Raw genomic sequence first — 16,985 nt, forward strand, 5'->3', positions numbered from 1 at the left:
CTTGTTATTCTTTGTTTCTGACAATGTTATATGCATTAGCAGTTTTCCTAGTGTGTAAAATCATTATTCCAAATTAAATGTGATATTTAAATTTGCTTACATTATATTTTGATTTTCAGAACTAGATATAAATGAAGTTCAGGATAAGTATTACATTAACCTTTTTTTTATCAATTCGTTGCCGTTATTACTATCTACCTATCTACCTACCTATATAGATAGATAGATAAAACACATTAAAGCAGAGGATAAAAATCAATATTCCTTTCATTTGTAGATAGATATAAAAGAATGACTTAATAAGAAATATCTGTAAAGCGCTAATTTTTTAGCACAACGAATTATAAGCATTACCTTTTATATGTTTGCATACCTAATTCATTTACCGTTCTTGTTATTTTTATTTGTACTTATATTATCACTGAACTTTTCTCATGAACGCAGGAAGAATCTTTTCCTAATACAACTGGGATAAAAATTTTCATTTTAAATTAAAAGCTTTTGTACTGCTCATACTTTCAGAGAAATTTATACATAAGACTACATGAATCTAAAAACGAAGCTATTTCTTTTAAAAGTGTTTAAAAATGCCCAAGCAGCTTTTCGTACTAAAGAAGAAAAATTATTTAATTATATTATGTGTCTAGATATGTTTCATGTGAGAAAATTCCAATACTTTAAAGCATTTCAACTGTGAATTTAGAATACGAAATATATATGACTCCTTTGAACGTGATATACTTTTTCTCTATTTATTATATAATAAGATTCCTTTTAAACGTGCTATACTTTATTCTATATTTATTAGATATTTGATGAAAGTACAAGAGTTTAAAAACTTTGAACTGTTTTTAGAAAAGCTCGGTTAATTCAGATTTTTGTGATTTTTTATAAGAAACTGCGTAAATTATTAATTTTAATCATATGCTTAAACCCTTTGTCATATATGGTATCACAGCGTTTAGTCTTACACAGCAATCATCATCTCTACATGGATTATTCTCGATAAAGACGTTAAAAGCATTTTAAAACCGATTCTCTTCGTAAGTAAGTAAGCTGTAAAAGTAACAGCCATAAACTGCTAACATTAATGTTACAATTTAACTTTTATAACCAGTTCATCAAATTACAAATATCTTAGAAATCGATTTTACGAATCCTGTCCGAATTGGTTAAATACTACAAGTGGTTATTCTATGATTCTCTGTATACATATTGTTATTTTCATTGCTCATTACTATTTACTCATTTTAATCATTTTTAAACACATCTACTTACGATTAAGCAGTTAAAATCACAAAGCACTAATGGTGTTTCACGCATGCGTGTCTCATAGTATCTCATGAGTGATGAAAATTTCAGCCATTTTTTCCTTCAAAGTCCTTTATGAAGGCGTCGCTTTCTCTGGATAGATAGTCCTCGATTTATTAGCCCAAAGAAGCTTTACCCCAGTAGGGCTATTATTCTCAAAACGGGGATTCTGTGTTGATTCACTATGAAGGTCTGAATCACTTTTCAAATTGTTGTCACCAAATATTGTCACCCTGTATCATATTAAAAGAAATTAAATAATGAAGAATTTGCATGAATGTATGCATGATTTTCACGTTGTGAAGAAACAACGGTACCTAAAACCGTCAAATTTTGTATAACGTAGTCCTCCAACCGAATATGAACACCTGAAAGCCCGAATTTTGAACTTCGAATTTGGTTTATTGTGTATTCCATATTTTGTAAAACTTTAACGAATTTTTGATTAACAAACTAAATGATTTGAAAGCGAGTAATGGCAACACTACATGGAAAAAAACATTTTTATCTCCAGCGAGCGAGACTGTCTGTCGGAAATTCTTAAGAAAGTCTGTTTTTAAATATTTTTCGCCCAAAGAAACAGTAGCTCAAATGCTCTATCTGTACCTGTATGTAAATGAAATGGACGCTCTTTTAGGCTTAATATAAAATCTGAAAGCTTCCAGATTTTGTTTTAATATTCCATTCACTATCAAGGATGCAATGTTGTTTACTAATTGTCTGTTCTCTAATTCTGAAGTAATACTTCTCTCCTTTTTTAAGAACTCCACTATCATTGCACATCTGATAAATTTTATACTTGCTGAATTTTTAATGTTATTATGATTACAATTCTGCGTTTTTATTCCATCGTATAAGAGAAAATATGATCATTGTAAGAAAATTTCTGTGAGGCTTCACTTAATACATTCTCATTGAAGAACGTGCTTATAATCTACTCACATTCTTTTATTAATGTTGACCTGCTTTTTTTTTTTTTTTTTTTTTTTTTTTTTTTTTTTTTTTTAAGAAGTTGGCTACGTGCGCTATTTGAATTATAATTCCGTGCAATGCACTGAAGTTTTTGATTGTAGTGTCTTTGACAAAAATGTCGCTCGCTTATCCGAATGCTTTTGAGAGATTAGTATATGAAGAATAGAAGGTTAAGAAACAATAGGATTCCATCTTCAGAGAGATTAGCAGATAACCCTCATGTTCTTTAACTAAATCAAATATCTAGTTCCATCCATTTTCACTAACGAATTTATTTATATTGTATATTCACAGTTTCGGTTCTGCCATGGGATTAAAAGTCACAATTAACTTCTAAATTGCGTATTTAATTTACTTCAGTTTTTCCTGTGATTTCCATACGAAGAAATTAAACAGATAGCAATAATTCCCAAAATTATCTGTGTGCAATTAATAACAATATAATTAGTCTTTTCCGAAGCAAATTATTTCAGAAATTAGTGCATTGAAGCAGTAATTGAAATAAATGAATTGTTACTTAAAATGTAATGTAATATAAATCAATTTTTATTAACATTACCAGGTGGAAACGTTATGAAATATAAATAGTTGCCCTTATTGCTGCATGTTGAGAGATTCAATCCGACTGATTGGGTAAAATTAACTTTAGTTCCTTTGCCGGGATGACGATGGTATCCAAGTATAAACTGTCTAACGACAACAGGTTTGAAACGTTTTTGTTTCGCGGCAGATTTATGTAAAGAGCCTCAAGGATATCACTTGATGCTTCCGGTTCGCCAACAGAGCGATTTAGTTTGAGGTATGGTGAAAATAGAGCCAACTGAATCGTCGTTCTGCTCAAGCTTTATAGAGCTGTACGAATGCGTGCAGACAACGGCTATATATGCATTTCCGTTTTCTTATTTTATTCTTTCAATCCTTTTCGTTCTGTTCCGGAATCAACAATCGGTCCACGGGGAGAAGTACTTGAGGGAAGAACAGGAGCAGAAGGTGGCAGTTGGGGAAGGGAAGGCAGAGAACGCATCGAATACAAAAATTGAAATTGGATGCGGAGTTTTTGTTTGTACTGCGCTGAGTACGAAGCGACTGAACTTTCCCTGACTGTAATGGACGAACAGAAATCGAACTTGAATAAGGAGAAGAAAAGAGTTGAAGGAAAAAAAAAAAACACGAAATATGTGCGCAAACCGCTGGATGTACAAACACGGTGCATCAAAAAGCCGGCGGGCAAGCAGGGTGAAGGATAAAAAAAACAAGAACTCAAGAGGAAATCGCAATTTGTGCGCCAGATCTGGCGTATTGATGATGTCAAAAGCCCCCCGAAGGCACAACTCCGACGAAAAGAAGTCAACTACAGTTCCCCCACGCAAGCCGCACTATTTTCCTACGCAAGTGCGGTAGAGTACAATATAAAAAGAAGGGGAATAGTCTGAGAATAGAACATCCACACTGGGTGCCATGCAGAAAAACACACGCCAATCGTTGCAGAAGGAAAGGCAGATAGTAGAAATAAGTATAAAATGTGAACTATGTCGTCTCTGAAACACAACAGAATTTTTTTTATTCCTCCATCGTGGAATGCTTGCCTTCTGTAGCTGACGTTGTATTTTTTATTATTATTTTCGTATTTTTTACGTGAATTTTTTTAAGAATGGAGTCAAAATCGTTTCTGAGAAGGTATTTTAGACTTTTTCTAAAGCAGGAAAAATACCAATACTTCCTGGCCTGCGGGAGAGCTAGAATACTATAATAAAAATAAAATCTGAAAGAAAAATAACTGCTAAGAAAACGCAGCACTTTTTTTCCCTCTTGCTTGTATACTGCTGTGCACCATGCCTTAAAATGGTACTTCAACCCCCCTCTTGATATCATACTTGAGCTTAAATGGCAGTAAAAAATTCTTTTCCTTTTATTTTTTGCTTGTTTATTTTTATTGGAAGGTAAGTGCCTTTGAATTTTAACTTAAATGTCAAACTCTTTCGGCTCTTTACTATCTATTTTTCTCTGTATCTTTGTTGTTTCTGGGTGAACATTAATTTTTACACTTTTCGCCAACAGCGCAATGGATGAATATAAAGAAATTTCTCATTGTAATTGGATGCAGAAAATTACTGTAAATGGGCGGCTCCTTCCATTTATTGTTAAGATATTGTGCACCTTTATTATTGGTTGATGCGTCGTTCAGATAGATTTCCTTGTAAAATGTTAACAAAGAGCACAACAAAATTTCTTTTTGTTTTCGTTTTTACACATGTGAAAGCCCTTCCGTTTGTTTCTAAATATTTTGATGTCAATTTTGTTGCCATTCATGTAAAAATAAAATACATTGATTACCTATAACTGCTGGTGTTTGCAGCAATTTTCTAAATGCTACTGTCTTATTAAATTCAATTTAGATGTGAGATCGACGTACTTTGCGTATTGTATTACTTTCGTTTTATGTGAGTACGCATTGAATGATTATTTTGTACGTAAGTGGTGAATAATTTTTCTCTAAATACGCTTTCCGAAAATATTGACTTAATATTCTAAATACATATTTATATTTTTGTCTTTATGACTAACAACTGTGGGATCTAGTCTTCTTTGCTAACATACAATGTAAATAGATCTACTTAAAAGTCTATCTTGCATCTTCTCGCAAATAATCGAAGATGAATACAGCAGGGAACGGGTGTAAAAGAACCCTTTATTGAACACAATAGTTTACAGACGGCACTTACTTACGTGCTTGCACAGTTACTAACTACTTTGAGGAACTTAAGAAAGGTAACAATTGAATTAGAAGGTAAAGAGTAGTGCAAGACAATACAATTCGATTTAACCTAGCAGGCTGACTCAGAAACCTATTCCTTAAAAACTGATTTCGGCGGCAAGAATTCGAAACCGATACCCGAAGTTAATAGCTGGTAGAATTAACAGCGTGCGCTCACAGTAGCGAAACCACGCTCTAACTAAACGTTTTTGCTACTTCAGTTTAAATATACTCACGTTTCCCCTAACATACGTTACATAACGTTACATACTGGGGAAGAAACGTGAGGGGAATAAGAAAAGACAGAAAAGCTGACATATTAAAATATAAAAGTAATAGAACCTTACACAACTGTATTCTCATTTTCTTTGGATTCCTCCTTGCAGTATTCCGAACAGTAAACATTACTGTGTACGGTCCTTGCTATTATTTTATTATTTTATTTGAGTTTTAGTGAAATCTTTATTTCTAGTTTAGCATTCGCCTCCTTGGATAAGATAAGTGAAAATAAAAATAACAAAACTCAGCTTATGCAAATTTTATTGCAGCTATTTATTACTTACAATGCATGAGAAAAATAGATGGTGCTCACAAAGTGGGCGATGAAAACCTATCTCTAATCCGTACGTGTGTATTTTTAAATACTGTATTACAAAAGTATTTATATCAACAGTCTAAAGAATCTCTCGTTTATTAAGTCGCCTCCAGGCCTCTTTTCTCGCTTTCAAACGTATTCGAAAATCAGTGTATGTTAGAAGTTTTATACCTGTTTAGGGCATTAAATAGAAAAGTGAAGCGTCCGGATGAGTCCCTTAGTAAAAACTTAAAATTCACTTTAAAAATTACTAGGAAAGTCCCGAACGTAATGCCAAAACTTTGATATTAATATTTTCTCGTATATTTTGTGGTATGCTTGTGAATATGATTAACGTGGATATGATCGAAAAGAAAGAAAGCCTAACACTTATATTACAATGGGAGGAGGCTCTGTTATTTACAAACGATGACGAAAAAGCAATTGTTTATTATACAGTTTTTCAGTAGTGATCTAATGTTTAACATCATCATAAAACCTTTCAGAATGATTTCAAAAGTAAGTATCTACTCAGGTCCACTTTACGTTGACCTGAAATCGTTCACTCATCGAAATATTCTCTAAAAGTTCAACAAATCAGTCTTTTTACTCTCAGAAACGGAGCAAAGAATCACTCATGAAGCATTCTTCAAAGTAAGTTACATTTTTGCATCACATGAAAAGTATGTTCAGACGGTGTAATTGTGAAGGAAGCTGTGCTGGAAATTTCAGAGTCTTTATTTCAGGAATTTAAAAGCAAAAGCGAAATTACCTCAGTTAAAATGTGTGCCTCTATCACGAAACGACAAGTGGACAACACAAATGAGATCTGTTTCGGAAAACTAGGCGTATTTATTCCGTCAGTTTGATGAGTCCACTGATATTACTGACTCACCGCAACTTCTAATGTTCAGAAAAAAGGTGTTTCCTGAATTCTTCGTAAAGGAAGCGTTATTGACTAACTTGACTTTGCCAAAATACACTACAGAGCAAGATATAGATGACGCAGTTAACAATTTTAGTCAAAATACTTCTGTGGTCGAGTAAAATCATACGTTTTCATGAAATTGTTATTTTTCAAACGTAAAACACCGGGTACCAGGGAGGCAAAGCAGAAATTTAAAAGTAGCTCTCAAGGCTGCGCTGCTCTAAACACGTAAGTGATTTGCTTGACTGCCGAAAAGGTGTTGCAAAAGGTAAAGCTACTTTACAGGTAAAGAGGTGACTTCAGGTAGAGACTTTGGTAGTTAAGGAAAAACTATACTATATAGTACAGGATAATATTCGCCAGCAACGCTATGAACCTTTTTGAAGTTACATAACAGGAGAAATTGTTATTATGAAAACTGTACCATTTTTATGGTTTAGATGAAAGCTGATGGACCATCAACTTTAATTCACAGAATGGCTTTACAAACAGTAATACATTTAACATTTTGCCGATTTTATGATAATAAATAAATACATAAATTTAATCCAGCATAATACATTTTTACATTTTAAGCAAATACCTGGGTTTTCTCCTTAAATTTCACAAGCACTCGCGAGAGTCAATTCAGTAAATAATAAAGAAAAATAAGTTTATACAGACGTTTCTATGGTGTTGCAATAATTTACCAATTTACGTAGTTGTGTTTATATGATTTTACTTTAGTTTATAATATTTTTTCACCAATAAAGCGTTAATACACGAACAGAAAAATAACAAACCTTAGACTTAATCTGTTCTCACTTTTAATATTATCAAATCAAAGTTGCCTTTCAACCGCTTAATGTGTTCATGTTGTAATGAAATGAATATAAGTTAAATAATTTTTTAATAAATATTGTTTATACTTAGAAAACGTAAATAAATATAAATTGATATTCGTTAGTGCTGATTATTCTAGTGAGAACATAAGAGCAGCTGCATTAAGATTTCTAAAATTTCGATTACTTTTGAGGGAAACAGAAATAAAATAAAAGCATGATTTTTAAATTATGTTTTTTGCTTTTAGTTTCTGGCTTATGAAGGCGAAAAGCGGAAAAAAACTAGTATTCAAAATTTACGGAGAGTATGAAATTCAAAATAAAAACATTTATATTCATCTTCCAGAATATTGCGGCTAACAGGTTTTTCCTAAAAGACCCCAATTTAATTAATGGAGACTTCGTAGGAAATTTAGATCTTGAATGCTTCCCTCCCTTCTTAGGGTTCTCCAATCAAAATATTTACATAAACTCTTCAAAAGCGGCACAGTTTTGCAAAGGGTGCTTTGGAGAACACTTATGCATATTGAATGTTGTCATTTCCTACAAACATTCCGTGCCCAAATCCTATTTCCCGAAACGTACGGAAAAAGTATATACATAATACATCTTCGGAAAAGAGTTTTCCTAACTCTTAACTATTGCTGTTCCTTTGCCGCATATAAGTCCCGCAGTTTTAAGTTTCTTTCTTTTTTATTTTTATATTTTATCTATATTTATGTATTTATTTTCTTCGGCTTAATCCGCTAAGTCTAGGGTTGCTAAACTAAGTTGGCGAGATGCATTTGGCGTTAGTTTCCAACTGAGATTTTGGCGCTGAAAGAAATCCAATTTAGTCTAAATTTCTTGAATTGGAAGCTCTTAAACGAAATGTATAATTTTCCGTCATTTTTTACATTTATTTATTTATTTATTTATCTTGAGTACTTATAAGTATAATAATCGTAAAACAGGATAATCTAAATAAATAAAGCTAGGAACCTAATTCAAGAAAGTTTTGTTTATGTGATTTTATTTTTTACTTTTCGTTTTCAAGTTTAGTCAACTATTCAAACAAAAAAGGGAATTTTAATGTTATTAAACTGTAAATTTCAAAGTAGTATGGAATTTTTAAGCATAGCATGTATATAATTTTTTAAATCAAAATTTACTCAAATGATGAGTTATGTTGTAGTATAAATATTATTCTTTGCAATAACTGTTCTTTCAGTGATAATTTACAGATCATCATATAAATTAACTTAATCTTTTAATATTGTCACTTATTTAATGTTACATTCGTGTATTCCTGTTCTTCTATTTTAAACCTGTATTAATTTGGTATATTTTTACCCTAAAATGTGCCTCTAATATATTTTCCCCGGTTTTACAGATTTTTAGCGCAATTGTAAATAATTTAACATCTTTTAAAAGCTATTATGGCAGCTAATGTATTTTTAAATAGGCATTTTTATATGACTACCGAGTTTACGTTATAGAAAAGAAATGAATATAACTACAAAGAAAAATAATATAGATAATAAATAATTAATTGATTTATCTATAATTAAATTGAAATATAACCGCAGCCTAAAATCTGTCTCGTACTAAAATGCGTGGCAAAAATTTAGCGTGGCTTTCTGATGAATTAATTTCTTCTCTACTAGTTGATAACAAAATAAAATGTTAATATGAATATGTAAATATTCATTTCAACATTTAAGTCGACTTGCGTAAATTTTATCCTGCATTGCAAAGTCAGAACTTAAACCATTGAAGATTATTAGTCACGGTCGCACTTACTCGAGACAGCAAGCAAACATATCATACTTCTATTCTGTTACAGCTTAAATTACTCTTCCCACTTAGATTCATTTCAAAATACTTTCTGATGCGAACGAGAGTGCTGAACTGACCACTGGGAGAAAAGTTCGAAACCTGGGACGAAAGTACGAGGACTAGGAGCAAAGCTATTAATTTTAAAATAAAACAAACGTTATATATTTTGCGTTGTTGCTAAACATTAGTATGAAAGCTAATTAAAATGGATTATCAAGAAATGATAATTCAATTAAAATTGTAATGATAATTTTAATTGATACGTAACGATAAAACTGATAAATTTAATTTTATCAAACTATTAATATTAAAATAAAACAAACTTGATATATTTTGCGTTGTTGCTAAACATTAGTATGAAAGCTAATTAAAATGGATTATCAAGAAATGATAAAACAATTAAAATTGTAATAATAATTTTAATTGATACGTAACGATAAAACTGATAAATTTAATTTTATCGTTATTATTTCATGCTGCAAAAAAGTATTTTAATGATTGATGCTAAGTTTTCATTACCTAAGAATGAAAAGAGAACTTCCCGAATAAACTAATATTAAAACACAGTGTCTCTTATATACCAGGGAAACAAATTTGTTGTAAAAGGATGCATTTTGCTTGATAAAAAAACAAAAGCTATGCAAATAATCGGGTGGTACTTTGATGTATGCTTATTTTGTATTATTGCTCTGAGTGTACCTAGGGGAACTTCGTTCTTTGAAATCAATTCTCCGAAACGTATCTGCATGAAGAGAAATATATCTTTCTTTCTATCTAATCTTCTATGTCTGTTATTATCTCTTATCAACTTAAAAGCCCTGTAAAGGTAAAAGAAGCATGTATTATTTATTACCCTTTTTCCTATGATAATGATTGTAAAAACTATAATTAGTTTTTGGCTTTCATCTCCTTTTGTAAGAGTATTGGCGAGTTTCAGTATGTTAGCGTAAGCAAAAAGTTTTCTACTTTGTAAATAAGGAAATATTTTAAGATTGAATAATAAATACGAATATGAAAAATGAAATACTTAATTAAATAAATCATGACTATATTTCAATCATGTTTCGTCTCCGTGAATGTAGATAAATAGCGAAACAGCTGTTTGAAAAATTAGATAAATTATTTTGCTTAAAATAGGTATTAAAATTAAAAGCGAAACATTTTTATGACGTTAGATAATTTCGTTACTTTATTTTTAACTGCAATTTAATTTTTAAAAATGTTTCAAATAATGGTTAATAAGTTTTAACCAAATTTATATTCAATAATAATTTTAGGATATTAATTAAAAATAATTGTAGGATTTTAATTTAAAAAAAAAACCTCTTTCAAATTTTCGCAAATGCTTTCCTTGTTGAAGTCTGAAAATTATCCATATTATTATAAATCTTCATTGCATTGCATACCACTTTTACTATTACTTATTAAAATTGTAATGATAATTTTAATTGTAAATTCATGTAATCTCTCATATCTTGTTCAAAACTACAGAAGAACGAAATAGCTCATTTTGTTGTTCAAATATGTATGTATTTAAACAGCGCTCACACATGCGGCAATGAGAAAAAAAACAATTTTCGTATTTCTCTAATATTTTCTATAGGATATGAAAAACTCTTTTCATATTTCTCTTTTATAGAAAAATATTTAATTAGTATAAAATATTTTGACACTGGAACTGGAATATATGAAGGTAAAGAATACTTTTATAAAATACGTGTGTTAACATTTCTGCGCTTGGGTTTAATGCTGTTTTAATAGAATCATGTAAATCTTCGGAAATGTTGTACCAATTTTCTACATCATACTCTTATCATGGAATGTTTCATGTTAGATTAGCAATGGTTTCTTTATAATACTTCTAGATAAAATTCATTTCAGGTAATTTTTCAGAACCTTTACGTTGTGATAAACTTATTTAAAATTCCTTGCTATAATACGCAGATTACCTCGCTAATTTATGAATATAAAATAAAGTGGAACATGTATTAACTTTACTTAATAGAATATTCTTAGTAATTTGTTTCTATAATATAACATAATCTATCAAATAATTTTTTTACTTTAAAGAATAGCGCATATATATTCTTATGTTCTTCCTGAAAAAATTTACGAAATAACAGTGCCTTTTATTCACATTTTCAGGTTTAACTGCGATTGTTAATCATAGAAGAAAATTATTTTAAAATCGGAAGCATCAGATTAAAAATGACAAGTGCCTGCTTAAATGGAAACGTCCTTTTACCTGAATATAAACATATGGCATAAACCATCAAAGCAAAGCAGGAAAATGTAAGATAAATAAGAAAATGTCTTACTCAGAGAATATTTCTTTGATAATATTTTATTTAAATACTGTAATATATACACGGGAATATTTTTACTGCAATATTATGCATTTGAAATGTTGTTTTATATTTCGTTAAAGTAAGCAGAGTATCTATATTAGCCAATATGCTGCTCGCCAGATGACATGACAGAGTTGTTGGTAGTACAGATAAAGAAAAACCTCAAAGAAAAAAGATCTTTCATAATTTAAAATAGCAATCATACTTATACGGGGTGTTTTATATTCAATGGAACAAAAATAATAACATCGTTACAAATTTTATAATTGATTTATTAAATCAAAACAAATTAATTCTGAAACTATAATTGAACAAGTTTTATCTTGCAACAGTTGTACAAATTTTATCTGGCAACAGCGAAGAATCTTCCCGTTATGAAATCGTTGGTTGAAGCACTGTTAATACCATCCATGCAGGAGACAGTGTGCCGTGTTTTGGAATGTGCGAAAACATCATCATTTATCGTCGTTCAAGGGCATTGTCGCACGAAATTTTGTAAAGAACCATCGCATCGTCATAACATCAAGCGGTGAATGTAGCAGTTACGGGACACAGGCTGCTTATGTAAGAAAACCAGCTCAGGAGGAACAAAAACCAAAGCCGAAGTAGTTTAATAAATTCGTGTTTACGAAGTATGTCAAAATCAACGCCTCGAGCAAGTTCTGAACTCAATGGGCCTCGTGTAACAGTATAGAGGAAAGGTCTACAATTCTGGCCATGCACCTTTCAGATAGTGCAGGTGTTAAAACCTTTCTACAAACCGTTGCGTAAAGCTTCTGTGAGAATTTACCAGATGAACTGGAGGTAGATGGCTTCGGGAACAGACTTGTGTTTACGGATGAAGCCACTTTTCACATTTCTGGTAAAGTTAATCGCCATAATTTACGATTTGGGTGCATGGAAAATCCACACGGTGTAACGGAACATGAGCATGATTCTCCAGAGGTGAAAGTTTTTTGCATCATATCCAAAAATTTGATTTTTGGTCCTTTTTTCTTCGTGGAAAAATCGTTCAACGGGTGCATTTACGAAGATATGCTATCAGAGTGGTTGTTCCTTCAGTTGAAGGAAGCTGTTTCCGGCTTCATTCTGCAGCAAGACAATGCTCCACCACATTGGCTTAAAATCGTATGCCAGTACCTGAAGGATAGTCTACCCCATCGCTGGGTCAAACGATTTGCCATTGCTTTCTTGGCCACCGAGATCCTCAGATCTAACCCCTTGGGAGTTTTTCCTATGGGTATTTTTTAAATACAGAGTGCTTGTGGCTCCATTTCCACAGTACTTACAGCGAATGAAGCAGCAGATGACTGATGAAAAAAATATTCTCTCACGAGTGTGGTAGGATCTAGAATACCGCATAACTATTTTCCGTGTCACTAGAGAGACACACTTAGAATATCTATAGAAATGTGGATAACTATAGTTTTTTTACTGTAAATTTGATTTATCAAAATAATCACAGCGTTTACAGATATGCTTTCTTTATATCCCTATCAATCTGAAACATCCTATACTATAATATGTAAGTTTCATTAGCAATATTGTATTCATTTTTTCTAGCGTCAGTTGCCTAAAATAAACTAAACAGATTAACCGAAAGAGTTACATTAAATGGTTTCAGTTCTTAATTCGGAAAACTGGGTCTTTCCAATAATTTATTCAGTTATAGAACTTCTGATAATCTAAAATTGTAGAGAAACGGAAGGTACCTACTGTATTGTGTCGAAGACTTACTTCAATTACTATTATTCCGTGTTACATCATTCCTGCAAATTTTAACGCATGTTCATCCACTTCCAAAAATGCTACGCGCTTCAAAGTCCTATTTCCATGGTCACCTCCTGTCCCCTTAATGTCTGTCGTAAAGCCCCTCTTTTCTACGAGAGGAAAATGTTAAAAGGAGAGGGTGCCGAAAGAACATTCCCTTTCTAACGCACCCCATCAGAAGGATAATAAAACCTTCTGGACGACATTCCTCCGCGACAGTGTCGACTAATTCCGGCGCAGAGGCCCATTCTAACGTCGAGGCATTGTCGTAAAGTTCCTGTCTGCAATAATGTTTCTGTGCAACAGATGAAGACAATGCGGTGCGAATTCGCGGGGCTCGGAGCATTTGCGTTTTTATTACAGAATCTGGTGATAATTGTGAAGACACTTCCTGTAAGAGACGGATGGTACGTTCGTGCAGAAAGGTTGTCTTTAGAGGAAGGGTTAATATCCTTCGCGAGGAAGCGTTTCCCTGGGACTTAACCATTTCCGATTAAAGCCAAACTTCAATAAACTCTTAAAAAGTTTTTTATGTCTTTACCAGTTTAAACGTTGGACGAAATTGTGCAAAAGTACATTTTTTCTGTTAATATCTGTTACCAAATCTATCAGAACTTTTGCAGTGCGAATCCCTAAACGTTGAACTGTCAAAATTTAAAAAAAAATTCGCAGAATCGATTAATGGTATTTCTGTTGCTTTGGGTTTGAAAATTTCGTTGTTTTCATTTGGAATGTCACTGTTTTGATTCAAAACGTGGGAATTTAAATCTAAAATTTTGATATTTTAATTGCCAATAATCTCTTATGAAATATACAAACAGGTAGATTTTATTAAATATTTTTATATGATATGCATCTAAAGTAACTTAAATTTATTCGCATATAAATTAAATTATCCATATTGCGTGTAATATTTGACTTCAATTTAATTCTTAAATAACAAGCTATATGGCATGTACTATGGCTAACTGTAACGTGCAATATGGCTATTTAAAAATTTATTTATTTTAGGCATTTTAAATATTGATCGTATATCAACATTTAATGCAACATAGCAGTTTCAAAATTTCATAAACTAGAGTGCAGATTGAAACAGAAGAGAACCACGCTATGTTTTTGCTTATTAAGCAAAGTCATTTTCTCGCCTCTCAATAAAATCCATAGTTTCATTCTTAAAGATTAAATTTCTCATTTTAATTCTTGGGTATACACCATATCGTGTCAGTATGGTTTGAGATATATAGACCGAACAGAAAAAGCATTAAAGTTTCGTATAAAGAAACCCGATTCTCATGTCCAAAAAGGCGAAATGAACAAGGTCTTCGATGGCTAATCTTAGTTGGAAATTTAATGATAATTTTGACTCCTGCATTTTTGACAGGCCTGCAAAAATTATTCAAAAATCTTCTTCAATTGGTGAATTGGATTTTATTGAAGCTTTTCACATTTACAAAGTTTTATCTTACTTAGCTAATAATTTTAAGTAAAATCTAAACCTGCCTAACGCTTTTAAAATTCTATCTTTTTATTATATTTGCCGGAAGATGGCGCTACCTTCTCTTTTGCTTTACTGCTGTAGGGTGTAAATACGATTGTTGCGTCCGTTGTTTTCTATTCTTGTAGATTTCTTTGCTCCCGATGAAGAGGGATCTGTATCTGCCTTCGAAATCGGTTGAGATCTTGTCTCAGTCTACGCCAAACACAAGATTGTTAATTTGATATTTTAAGGTTCACATTCTAATATATTGAAACGAGTTTCATAAAATCCTATGCTTTATTGCAAGAAACTTTGTAACTGAGCGCAAATATCAAAAATCAATATTTAAGAGCGTGAAATATCTAAGCACATTCTTCGAACTCCTAACATAATATAAACAGTATTTTTAGTAACAGAACTTAATACATAATTTCAAGCATTACTGCTTTATTTAATATTACTGTATGTATTTTACCTTCTCCAATAATCTTGTCTCCAAGCTTAGGTTATAGCAAATGTCAGCTTCTATTTTAGACTTTTCATTTTAATACAAAATTTCCATTCAGACTAATAGAACCATTTTGAAATAAAATTTATTATTATATTTTTCAAAAGAATTTAATTTTCCATTCAAACTAAGAGAACAATTTTGAAATAAAATTTATTATTATACTTTTCTAAGGAATTTAACGCGGCAAGAAAAAAATTAGCAATTACTTACATTCAGTTGCATATGGTTGCAGTGTAAAACATATATATGTCTTCCGTCTTGAAACATACATCGTAGTTACTTTTAAAGGTGACGTTTTTTAACAAACGAATGGTTGATCTAAGATTCTATATCCTACTGTAGTAATAAAATTACTGAATTCAAAAATTTCTAAAGTCTCATATTTCCTATTTTTCGGCTTGACAAATTAGTAATTTCGAGAACCATGACAGTTGTGTTTTCGGATATTACAAGTCTCAGTTAGAATATCTGTGTATAAAATTTTAAAAAGAAAAGATCACAAAGAGAGTATTGCTGCATTTTATTATCTAAAGTTGGTTGACGCTCCTTAAATTAGCCTGACGAAACACTATCAGAAGATAAAACTTAGTGGATAAGATATGAAGCTTTAACACTATTAAGCAATAAATTTTTCACATTTATTCAAGTAGTTTCTTCGCATGCTGAATGTAATCGACCCTTCTCTTTGTAAGAGATACAACTATGCGCTTTCTTTTGCTGGACAGGAGTATCATGGTTACGGGTCCAGATTGGGTGCCTGCCAAAAGCTAGGTTCGAAAAAAAGTCCTTGGAATTTGACATTGTATAACGTTAAAGACAGAAAAGCATAGCTATCGGAAAATAAAATTCCCATTTTTTCTGATATTACGACTGACAGTGTGTAAGCAAATATGCCACTACAAATATGCAGAAACCATTTTCGGAAATGCAATGTAAATAATTCAAATTTTGAAGACACATTTTAGAGTTTTACATTTCTCTTAATAAAAGTTCACTATACCTAAATAGTCCTTTCATACATCAGAAGTTTTCAAATTTAGACTGAATATTTTTCTCTAATGCCGAAACTTTCTGGCAGAATTTGAAATTTCTATTAGATAGTAAGCATACTTTATAAAGGCTGTTCGCACATAGCCGATTTTTTCATTGCATTTACAAAAATATTTAACATAAATGTTTTGTGTTTTAAATATTCTATTTGATTACTGTTATTCTTCCCTATTCTTCTGCATTATGATTTCCAAGACTATACAGCCTTTTATAGCACAGGAAAATCTATTTTATCCTCTTAGTCTTGAACAGTTTTCCAAAGTCCTAAGAGAGTTGTTGGTCAACGTTTGGTCAATCCCCTGTCCAAAAGCGCAGAACTCTATGGGTAATATATCAAGAGATTTAGTAGGAATATGAGTGAAGGGTACCTTGATACCCGTTTCTTGTTCCATTTTTCCACGAAATCATCAGTGGATTTTGACGTGGTTGCTTGCTTTGTCTTGATGACGTTCTATTGATTGATGACTCTGTGTGTGTATTTCATCTTTGAAAATTGGGTATAAAATTTCTTCCTGATAATATGTGAAGTTCATTTTAACATATTCCTCCATTCTCTTATTTTTAATTTGCCGTTATATGAAAAATAAGCAACGATCATAAATCTTTTTGAAGAACTTTCTAGATTCTTTGAACCATGTTTTAAGATTTTT

The 16,985-nt window shown here is 31.5% G+C and overlaps 1 protein-coding gene across 5 annotated transcripts in view; it reads left to right on the top strand.

Moving 5' to 3' along the window:
- The window catches only part of LOC118188260 (irregular chiasm C-roughest protein-like), an 824,083-nt gene that overhangs the window by 644,439 nt on the left and 162,659 nt on the right, over positions 1-16,985 (top strand). The window lies entirely within an intron of this gene.

This window comes from Stegodyphus dumicola, chromosome 1 (genome assembly GCF_044657685.1).
Source record: "Stegodyphus dumicola isolate Sdum_Otavi_A_Nest chromosome 1, ASM4465768v1".
In the NCBI taxonomy this organism is placed as follows: domain Eukaryota; kingdom Metazoa; phylum Arthropoda; class Arachnida; order Araneae; family Eresidae; genus Stegodyphus; species Stegodyphus dumicola.